Raw genomic sequence first — 8,475 nt, 5'->3', positions numbered from 1 at the left:
CTGGGTCGTCCCAGTGCACCAGCCCCAAGCACCCAGTATCATGCATTGAACCTGGGCTGGCAACTCTTTTCATATATGATATTATACTTGTTTCAATGCCATTCTCCCAAATCATCCCACCCTCTCCCTCTCCCACAGAGTCCAAAAGACTGTTCTATACATCTGTGTCTCTTTTGCTGTCAGGGTTATTGTTACCATCTTTCTAAATTCCATATATATGCGTTAGTATACTGTATTGGTGTTTTTCTTTCTGGCTTACTTCACTCTGTATAATAGGCTCCAGTTTCATCCATCTCATTAGAACTGATTCAAATGTATTCTTTTTAATGGCTGAGTAATATTCCATTGTGTATATGTACCTCAGCTTTCTTATCCATTCATTTGCTGATGGACATCTAGGTTGCTTCCATGTCCTGGCTATTATAAACTGTGCTGAGATGAACATTGGGGTACATGTGTCTCTTTCAATTCTGGTTTCCTCAGTGTGTATGCCCAGTAGTGGGATTGCTAGGTCATAAGGCAGTTCTATTTCCAGTTTTTTAAGGAATCTCCACACTGTTCTCCATAGTGGCTATACTAGTTTGCATTCCCACCAACAGCGGAAGAGGGTTGCCTTTTCTCCACACCCTCTCCAGCATTTATTGCTTGTAGACTTTTGGATCACAGCCATTCTGACTGGCATGAAATGGTACCTCATTGTAGTTTTGATTTGCATTTCTCTGATGATGAGTGATGTTGAGCATCTTTTCATGTGTTTCTTAGCCATCTGTATGTCATCTTTGGAGAAATGTCTGTTTAGTTCTTTGGCCCATTTTTTGATTGGGTCGTTTATTTTTCTGAAATTGAGCTGCAGGATTTGCTTGTATATTTTTGAGATTAGTTGTTTGTCATTTGCTTCATTTGCTATTATTTTCTCCCATTCAGAAGGCTGTCTTTTCACCTTGCCTATAGTTTCCTTAGTTGTGCAGAAGTTTTTAAGTTTAATTAGGTCTCATTTGTTTATTTTTGCTTTTATTTCCAATATTCTGAGAGGTGGGTCATAAAGGATCCTGCTGTGATGTATGTCAGAGAGTGTTTTACCTATGTTCTCTTCTAGGAGTTTTATAGATTCTGGTCTTACATTTAGATCTTTAATCCATTTTGAGTTTATTTTTGTGTATGGTGTTAGAAAGTGTTCCAGTTTCATTCTTTTACAAGTGGTTGACCAATTTTCCCAGCAGGAATAGAAGGAATGTACCTCAACATAATAAAAGCTATATATGACAAACCCACAGCAAACATTATCCTCAAGGGTGAAAAATTGAAAGCATTTCCCCTAAAGTCGGGAACAAGACAAGGGTGACCGCTTTCATCATTACTATTCAACATAGATTTGGAAGTTTTAGCCACAGCAATCAGAGCAGAAAAAGAAATAAAAGGAATCCAAATTGGAAAAGAAGAAGTAAAACTCTCACTGTTTGCAGATGACATGATCCTCTACATAGAAAACCCTAAAGACTCCACCAGAAAATTACTAGAGCTAATCAATGAATGTAGTAAAGTTGCAGTATATAAAATCAACACACAGAAACTCCTTGCAATCCTATACACTAATAATGAGAAAATAGAAAGAGAAATTAAGGAAACAATTCCATTCACCATTGCAACCAAAAGAATAAAATACTTAGGAATATATCTACCTAAAGAAACTAAAGACCTATATATAGAAAACTATAAAACACTGGTGAAAGAAATCAAAGAGGACACTAATAGATGGAGAAATATACCATGTTCATGGATTGGAGGAATTAATATAGTGAAAACAAGTATACTACCCAAAGCAATTTATAGATTCAATGCAATTCCTATCAAGCTACCACGGTATTTTTCACAGAGCTAAAACAAATAATTTCACAATTTGTATGGAAATACAAAAACCTTGAATAGCCAAAGCAATCTTGAGAAGAATGGAACTGGAGGAATCAATCTGCCTGACTTCAGGATCTACTACAAAGCCACAGTCATCAAGACAGTATGGTACTGGCACAAAGACAGAAACATAGACCAATGGAACAAAATGGAAAGCCCAGAGATAAATCCATGCACCTATGGACACCTTATCTTTGACAAAGTAGGCAAGAATATACAATGGATTAAAGACAATCTCTTTAACAAATTTATTTATTTTAATTGGAGGTTAGTTACTTTACAACATTGTGTTGGTTTTGCCACACATCAACATGCATCCACCACGGGTGTACACGTGTTCCCCATCCTGAACCCCTCCCACCTCCCTCCCCGTACCATCCCTCTGGGTCATCCCAGGGCACCAGCCCCAAGCATCCTGTATCCTGCATCGAACCTGGACTGGAGCTTTGTTTCATATATGATATTATACAAGTTTCAATGCCATTCTCCCAAATCATCCCACCCTCTCCCTCTCCCACAGAGTCCAAAAGACTGTTCTATACATCTGTGTCTCTTTTGCTGTCTCGCATACAGGGTTATCATTACCATCTTTCTAAATTCCATATATATGCATTCAGTTCAGTTCAGTTCAGTCACTCAGTCATGTCCAACTCTTTGTGACCCCATGAATCGCAGCACACCAGGCCTCCCTGTCCATCACCATCTCCCAGAGTTCACTCAGACTCACGTCCATTGAGTCAGTGATGCCATCCAGCCATCTCATCCTCTGTCATCCCCTTCTCCTCCTGCCCCCAACCCCTCCCAGCATCAGAGTCTTTTCCAATGAGTCAACTCTTCACATGAGGTGGCCAAAGTACTGGAGCTTCAGCTTTAGCATCATTCCTTCCAAAGAAATCCCAGGGTTTATCTCCTTCAGAATGGACTGGTTGGATCTCCTTACAGTCCAAGAGACTCTCAAGAGTCTTCTCCAACACCATAGTTCAAAAGCACCAATTCTTCAGCGCTCAGCCTTCTTCACAGTCCAACTCTCAAATCCATACATGACCACAGGAAAAATCATAGCCTTGACTAGACGGACCTTAGTCGGCAAAGTAATGTCTCTGCTTTTGAATATACTATCTAGGTTGGTCATAACTTTTCTTCCAAGGAGTGAGCGTCTTTTAATTTCATGGCTGCAGTCATGATCTGCAGTGATTTTGGAGCCCCCCCAAAATTAGTATACTGTATTGGAGTTTTTCTTTCTGGCAGTTTTAGATGTAACAACTAATGATTTATCCAATTATTAGTTGTTTTAAAAAGTCAGGGCATATCTCTTATGCCAGCAACTGTGCTATAAGCTAGGACACAGCACTTAATAAAACCAGAGGGAAAGACATACATTTTTTTTTTCCTGCATGGATATTATAATAGGTCAGACAATAAAGAAGGAGACATTTAATAAAGTAGTTATAGTCTTATTCATGGCTTATAAGGTAAGAAATAGAATGTTGGTGTTAGTTGCTCAGTCGTGCCCGACTCTTTGCGACCCCATGGACTGCAGCCCTCCAGGCCCCTCTGTCTGTGAGATTTTTCAGGCAAGGATACTGGAGTGGGTTGCCATTTCCTTCTCCAGGGGATCTTCCCAACCCAGGGATCGAACCCGGGTCTCCTGCACTACAAGCAGATTCTTTACCAACTGAGCTATAAGGGAAGCCCAAGAAATGGAATAATGAGACAGAAAAGAAGAGGGCGAATTCTACAGTGGATAATATAATCAGAGAAGACCCTTAAAAGGTTATCTTTATGCTGTGATTGAAAGGTATGAAGTGACTGCCATTAAAAGCACTGTTCCAGAAAGTAATACTAAATAAAAATTAATAAAATTATCTCCTGTCATCAGAGATGACAAGACCTATATTTAGAAAAATATAAATTTTTCACAGGAATTTTTATGGCAGTGCTATGTTATAAACGGACTTGTGAGAGTGTGCCCTCTTGTCTTATTCTAGTTTTTTTTTTTTGTAGTTTTTTTTTAGCTTTTAATTTTTTTTATTATTAGATTTTAATCAGGAAGATTTCAACCTTTCTATGCTGGGGATGATGTTGGCTATAAATCTGTGATATATGGACTTTTTAATGCCAATGTGCATTCCTTCTATTTCCAATTTGTTGAGAGTTTTTTATGAAATGATGTTGAATTTCTATGTGTAATTAGCAACTCAAGGAAAAATTAAGAAAGTAATTCCATGTACAAAAGCATGAAAAAAGAATAAAATATTTAACTATAATTAACCAAAGAGATAAGTCCTGTAAACTAAAAACTACAAAAGGTTACTAAGAGATACTATGGAATACACACAAATATGAAAGGACATTTATGATCTGGGATACTTAAAGGTATTAAGTTGTTAATACTACCTCAAGTGATCTACAGATCAAAATAGCAAAACTGATTTTGCAGAAACAGAAAAATCCATGCTGAAATTCATGTGAAATCTCAAGGACTTGAAATTGCCAAAACAATCTTGAAAAGAAAGAAAGCTGGGGGGTCTCATACTTCTTGACTCTAAAACATTTTAAACAAAGTGATAGTAATCATAGCACCAGTATTTGAATAAATATGGACAATGGACTAATGGAATAAAATAGAAAGCCTAGAAATAAACCTTTGTATATGTCTTTAGATAATTTTCAACAAGGGCACCAAGAGTATATGTGTACTCTTGGTACCAAAAGTGGGGAAAATATAACAAGTTATAAAAAGGCAATCACAAAAAAGCAATTATCATATGATTTCACTTACATGAAGCACTTAAAGCAGTCAAATTCATAAACAGAAAGTAGAATGGTGGTTGCCTGGGCCTCCATGAGCTTATATGGAGAACTCTGTTTAATGACTGAAATTTCAGTTTGGGAAGTTGGAAAAGTTTACAAATGGATAGTGGTAATGTTTGCATAACAAGTAGGTGTCACTTTAAAATGATTAAAATTGTAAATTTTGTTATGTATGTTTTACTAAGCCATGTCCAACTCTTTGCTGACCCCATGGACTGCAGCACACCAGGCTTCCCTGTCCTTTGTTAATCTCCCAGAGTCTGCTCAAAGTCATGCTCACTGAGTTCCTGCTCCTATCTAACTGTCTCATCCTCTGTGATCCCCTTATCCTCCTGCCTTCAATCTTTCCCAGAATCAGGGTCTTCTCCAATAGGTTGGCTCTTTGTATCTGGTGGCCAAAGTATTGGAGCTTCAGCGTCAGCATCAGTCCCTCCAATGAATAGACAGGGTTGATTTCCTTTAGGATTGGCTAGTTTCATCTCTTAGCTGCTCAAGGGACTCCAAGAGTCTTCTCCAGCACATTTGAAAAGCATCAGTTCTTTGACACTCAACCTTCTTTATGTATATATGAGCACAATTTTCAAAATAAATGTACGAACTAAGGGACTTCCCTGGTGGTGCAGTGGATGGGAATCCGCCTGCCAGTGCAGGGGACAGGGGTTCAATCCCTGGTCAGGGAAGATTCCACGTGCTGCAGAGCGATTAAACCCATGCTCCACAACCACCTGGAGAAGGCGATGGCACCCCACTCCAGTACTCTTGCCTGGAGAATCCCATGGACCGAGGAGCCTGGAAGGCTGCAGTCCATGGGGTAGCTGGGGGTCGGACACGACTGAGCGACTTCAGTTTCATTTTCATGCATTGGAGAAGGAAATGGCAACCTACTCCAGCGTTCTTGCCTGGAGAATCCCAGGGATGGCGGAGCCTGGTGGGCTGCCGTCTATGGGGTCACACAGAGTCGGACGCGACTGCAGCGACTTAGCAGCAGCAGCAGCAGCAAGCACTGAGCACACGCTCTAGAGCCTGAGAGGTACAACTAGAGAGCCCGCAGGCCACAGCTACCGAGGTCTGCATACTCCAGGGTCCTCTAGCCACAACTAATGAGCCCGGTGCTGCAAGTACTGGAGCCCAGGCGCCCTAGAGGCAGCAAGTCACGACTACTGAGCCCTCAGGATGCAACTACTGAAGTCCGTGCACCTAGAGCTTGTGCTCCTCAACAAGGGAAACCACAGAAATGCGAAGCCCACACACCGCAACCAGGGAGCAGCTCCCACTCTCCGCAACTATAGAAATCCCGCGTGCAGCGACGAAGACCCAGTGCAACCGCTAAATAAAGAAAACAATGTATGTGTTAGTTGCTCAGTCATGTCCAACTCTTTGCAACCCCACGGACTGTAGCTTGCCAGGCTCCTCTGTCCATGGGATTCCCCAGGCAAGAATACTGGAGTGGGTTGCATTCTATATCCAAAAAAAAAAAAAAAATGAAGTCAGTTTCTTAAAAGGAAAAAAAGAAAAAAATTCTAAGGTGACTTCATTAATTGAAATATGAGAGGAACATAAACTGTACCTCGATAGCCCAAAGTATATGCAAATATCATTGGCTTCAGATAAACTTGGGTAACTTATTTAAGAGGTAAATATGTCAATCCAATGGCAAAACCACTAAAGTAAATTCTTTATTTTTTATTTTCATTTTATATTAGAGTACAGTTGATCAGCAACGTGTTGTTGGTGTCAGGTCTAATTCAAAGGGACTGATATACATATATATGTATCTATTTTATCAAATTCTTTTTCCATTTCGGTTCAGTTCAGTTCAGTTGCTCAGTTGTGTCCGACTCTTTGCGACCCCATGAATTGCAGCACACCAGGCCTCCCTGTCCATCACCATCTCCCGGAGTTCACTCAGACTCGCTTCCATCGAGTCCATGATGCCATTCAGCTATCTCATCCTCGTCGTCCCCTTCTCCTCCTGCCCCCAATCCCTCCCAGCATGAGTCTTTTCCAATGAGTCAACTCTTCGCATGAGGTGGCCAAAGTACTGGAGCTTCAGCTTTAGCATCATTCCTTCCAAAGAAATCCCAAAGAAATTCATAATATTGAGTTACCTGTGTTATGTTGATTATCTATTTTAAATATACTAGTGTGTATTGTCAATATCCAAGTATTATGTAATCTACTTGAGTAGCCTGCCAGGCTCCTCTGTCCATGGAATTTTTCAGGCAAGAATACTGGAGTGGGTTGCCACTTTCTTCTCCAGGGAATCTTCCCAATCCAGGGAGGAAACCCAAGTCTCTTGCATCTTTTGCATTGGCAGGTGGATTCCTTACCACTAGCACCACCTGGGGTTGTAATAAGTCATAATAAAATAAACATGTTCACATTTCAGAAAAAAAAAAAAACTCTAAAACTGCATCCTAACACATTTTTTTTAGTCTTTTTTTCTTTTTCTTTCTTTCCTTCTTTTTTTTTTTTTTGTGGCTATATTCTTCCTGGCAAAGCCCATGGACAGAGAATCCTGGCTGGCCACGGTCCACACAGCTGCAAAGAGTCAGACAGGATTGAAGCGACTGAGCACAGCACACGGCAAGAAGATCTCAGCAGCACAAGATGCTCAGCAGTGATTTAAGTCCTGAACTCCCTTGAAAGAGATGATTTTTTCCTAAAGCAAGTGTCAGGTAGCATTTTAGGCGTCATAGCTAAAGAACAGCAGCTATCTACAAGGGATTAGAAACATGGGCAGGAACTGCTAGTTCAACCCAATGTTACAATAGGTGGCTTGTTAACTGAAGACACCAATTCTTATCTAGATAACAGGTTTTTTTATACTCTAAACGTATAAACTCTTCTTAACCTTCTTAATGGGAATCTTAATGAAAATAATAGTTTTGAACATATTTTAAATTTATTTTAACAATTTTAAGCTAACTTTAATTTAAATAGTTTTATTTTATCTGTATTTATTATTTCAGTTTTAATAATTTTGAAATAGAAATATACAGGCTTAGGCAAAATTCTGAGAAAGAATACTAATAAGTGACTGCTAGATTCTTCACATGTCAAAATATCTTAGATATCATAGCAATTATGTGCCAATGTGTACATGAATAGAGATCAGTGAAAAAGATTAAAGTTTTTAATTGGACCCAAATACATTGGGAGTTCAAAATACAATAGTCAGAATTTCAAATCAATGGCAAAAAGATAATATGTGAATATTTTTTTAAAATTCTAAAATTTACAGAACAAATAAAATCAACCCCTATTTAAACTCCTAAATAAATTCAAGATGAATCAAATGTTGTAAGATGTAAGATATAAAAAATGCTTGAAAAATTAAATGCAAAAAAAAATTGAAGAACTTTTGGTGCAAATGAAATGACAAAATTCTTCTTAAGCAAGATACAATTTTTTTAATATAAACTACAAAAAATTTTATATGCCAAAATAATTCTATATAAGATAAAAAGTTAAAATATATATAGCCAGAAAACATTAACTATATATACAATGTAAAGAGATCATTTCTTTTGCTTAAAATTCTCTCATAAAAATCAAAAATTGAATGAATCAGACTAAAGACATATATATAAAATCCACAAATAAATACAAATCAAACTAAACATGTAGGAAGATACTCAAACTCAATTATATCAAAAGGTTTGCAGTTAAAGTAAAAAGTAACTTTAATCAGATGTGATAAATGTTTATCAGGTACTGGTCATTGAGAATGTGGTCAAAAAAATTACATTG

The sequence above is a fragment of the Ovis canadensis genome, chromosome 15 (assembly GCF_042477335.2).
Source record: "Ovis canadensis isolate MfBH-ARS-UI-01 breed Bighorn chromosome 15, ARS-UI_OviCan_v2, whole genome shotgun sequence".
Taxonomy (NCBI): Eukaryota; Metazoa; Chordata; class Mammalia; order Artiodactyla; family Bovidae; genus Ovis; species Ovis canadensis.
The sequence above is the reverse complement of the archived record's forward strand: the minus strand, read 5'-3'. Positions refer to the sequence as shown.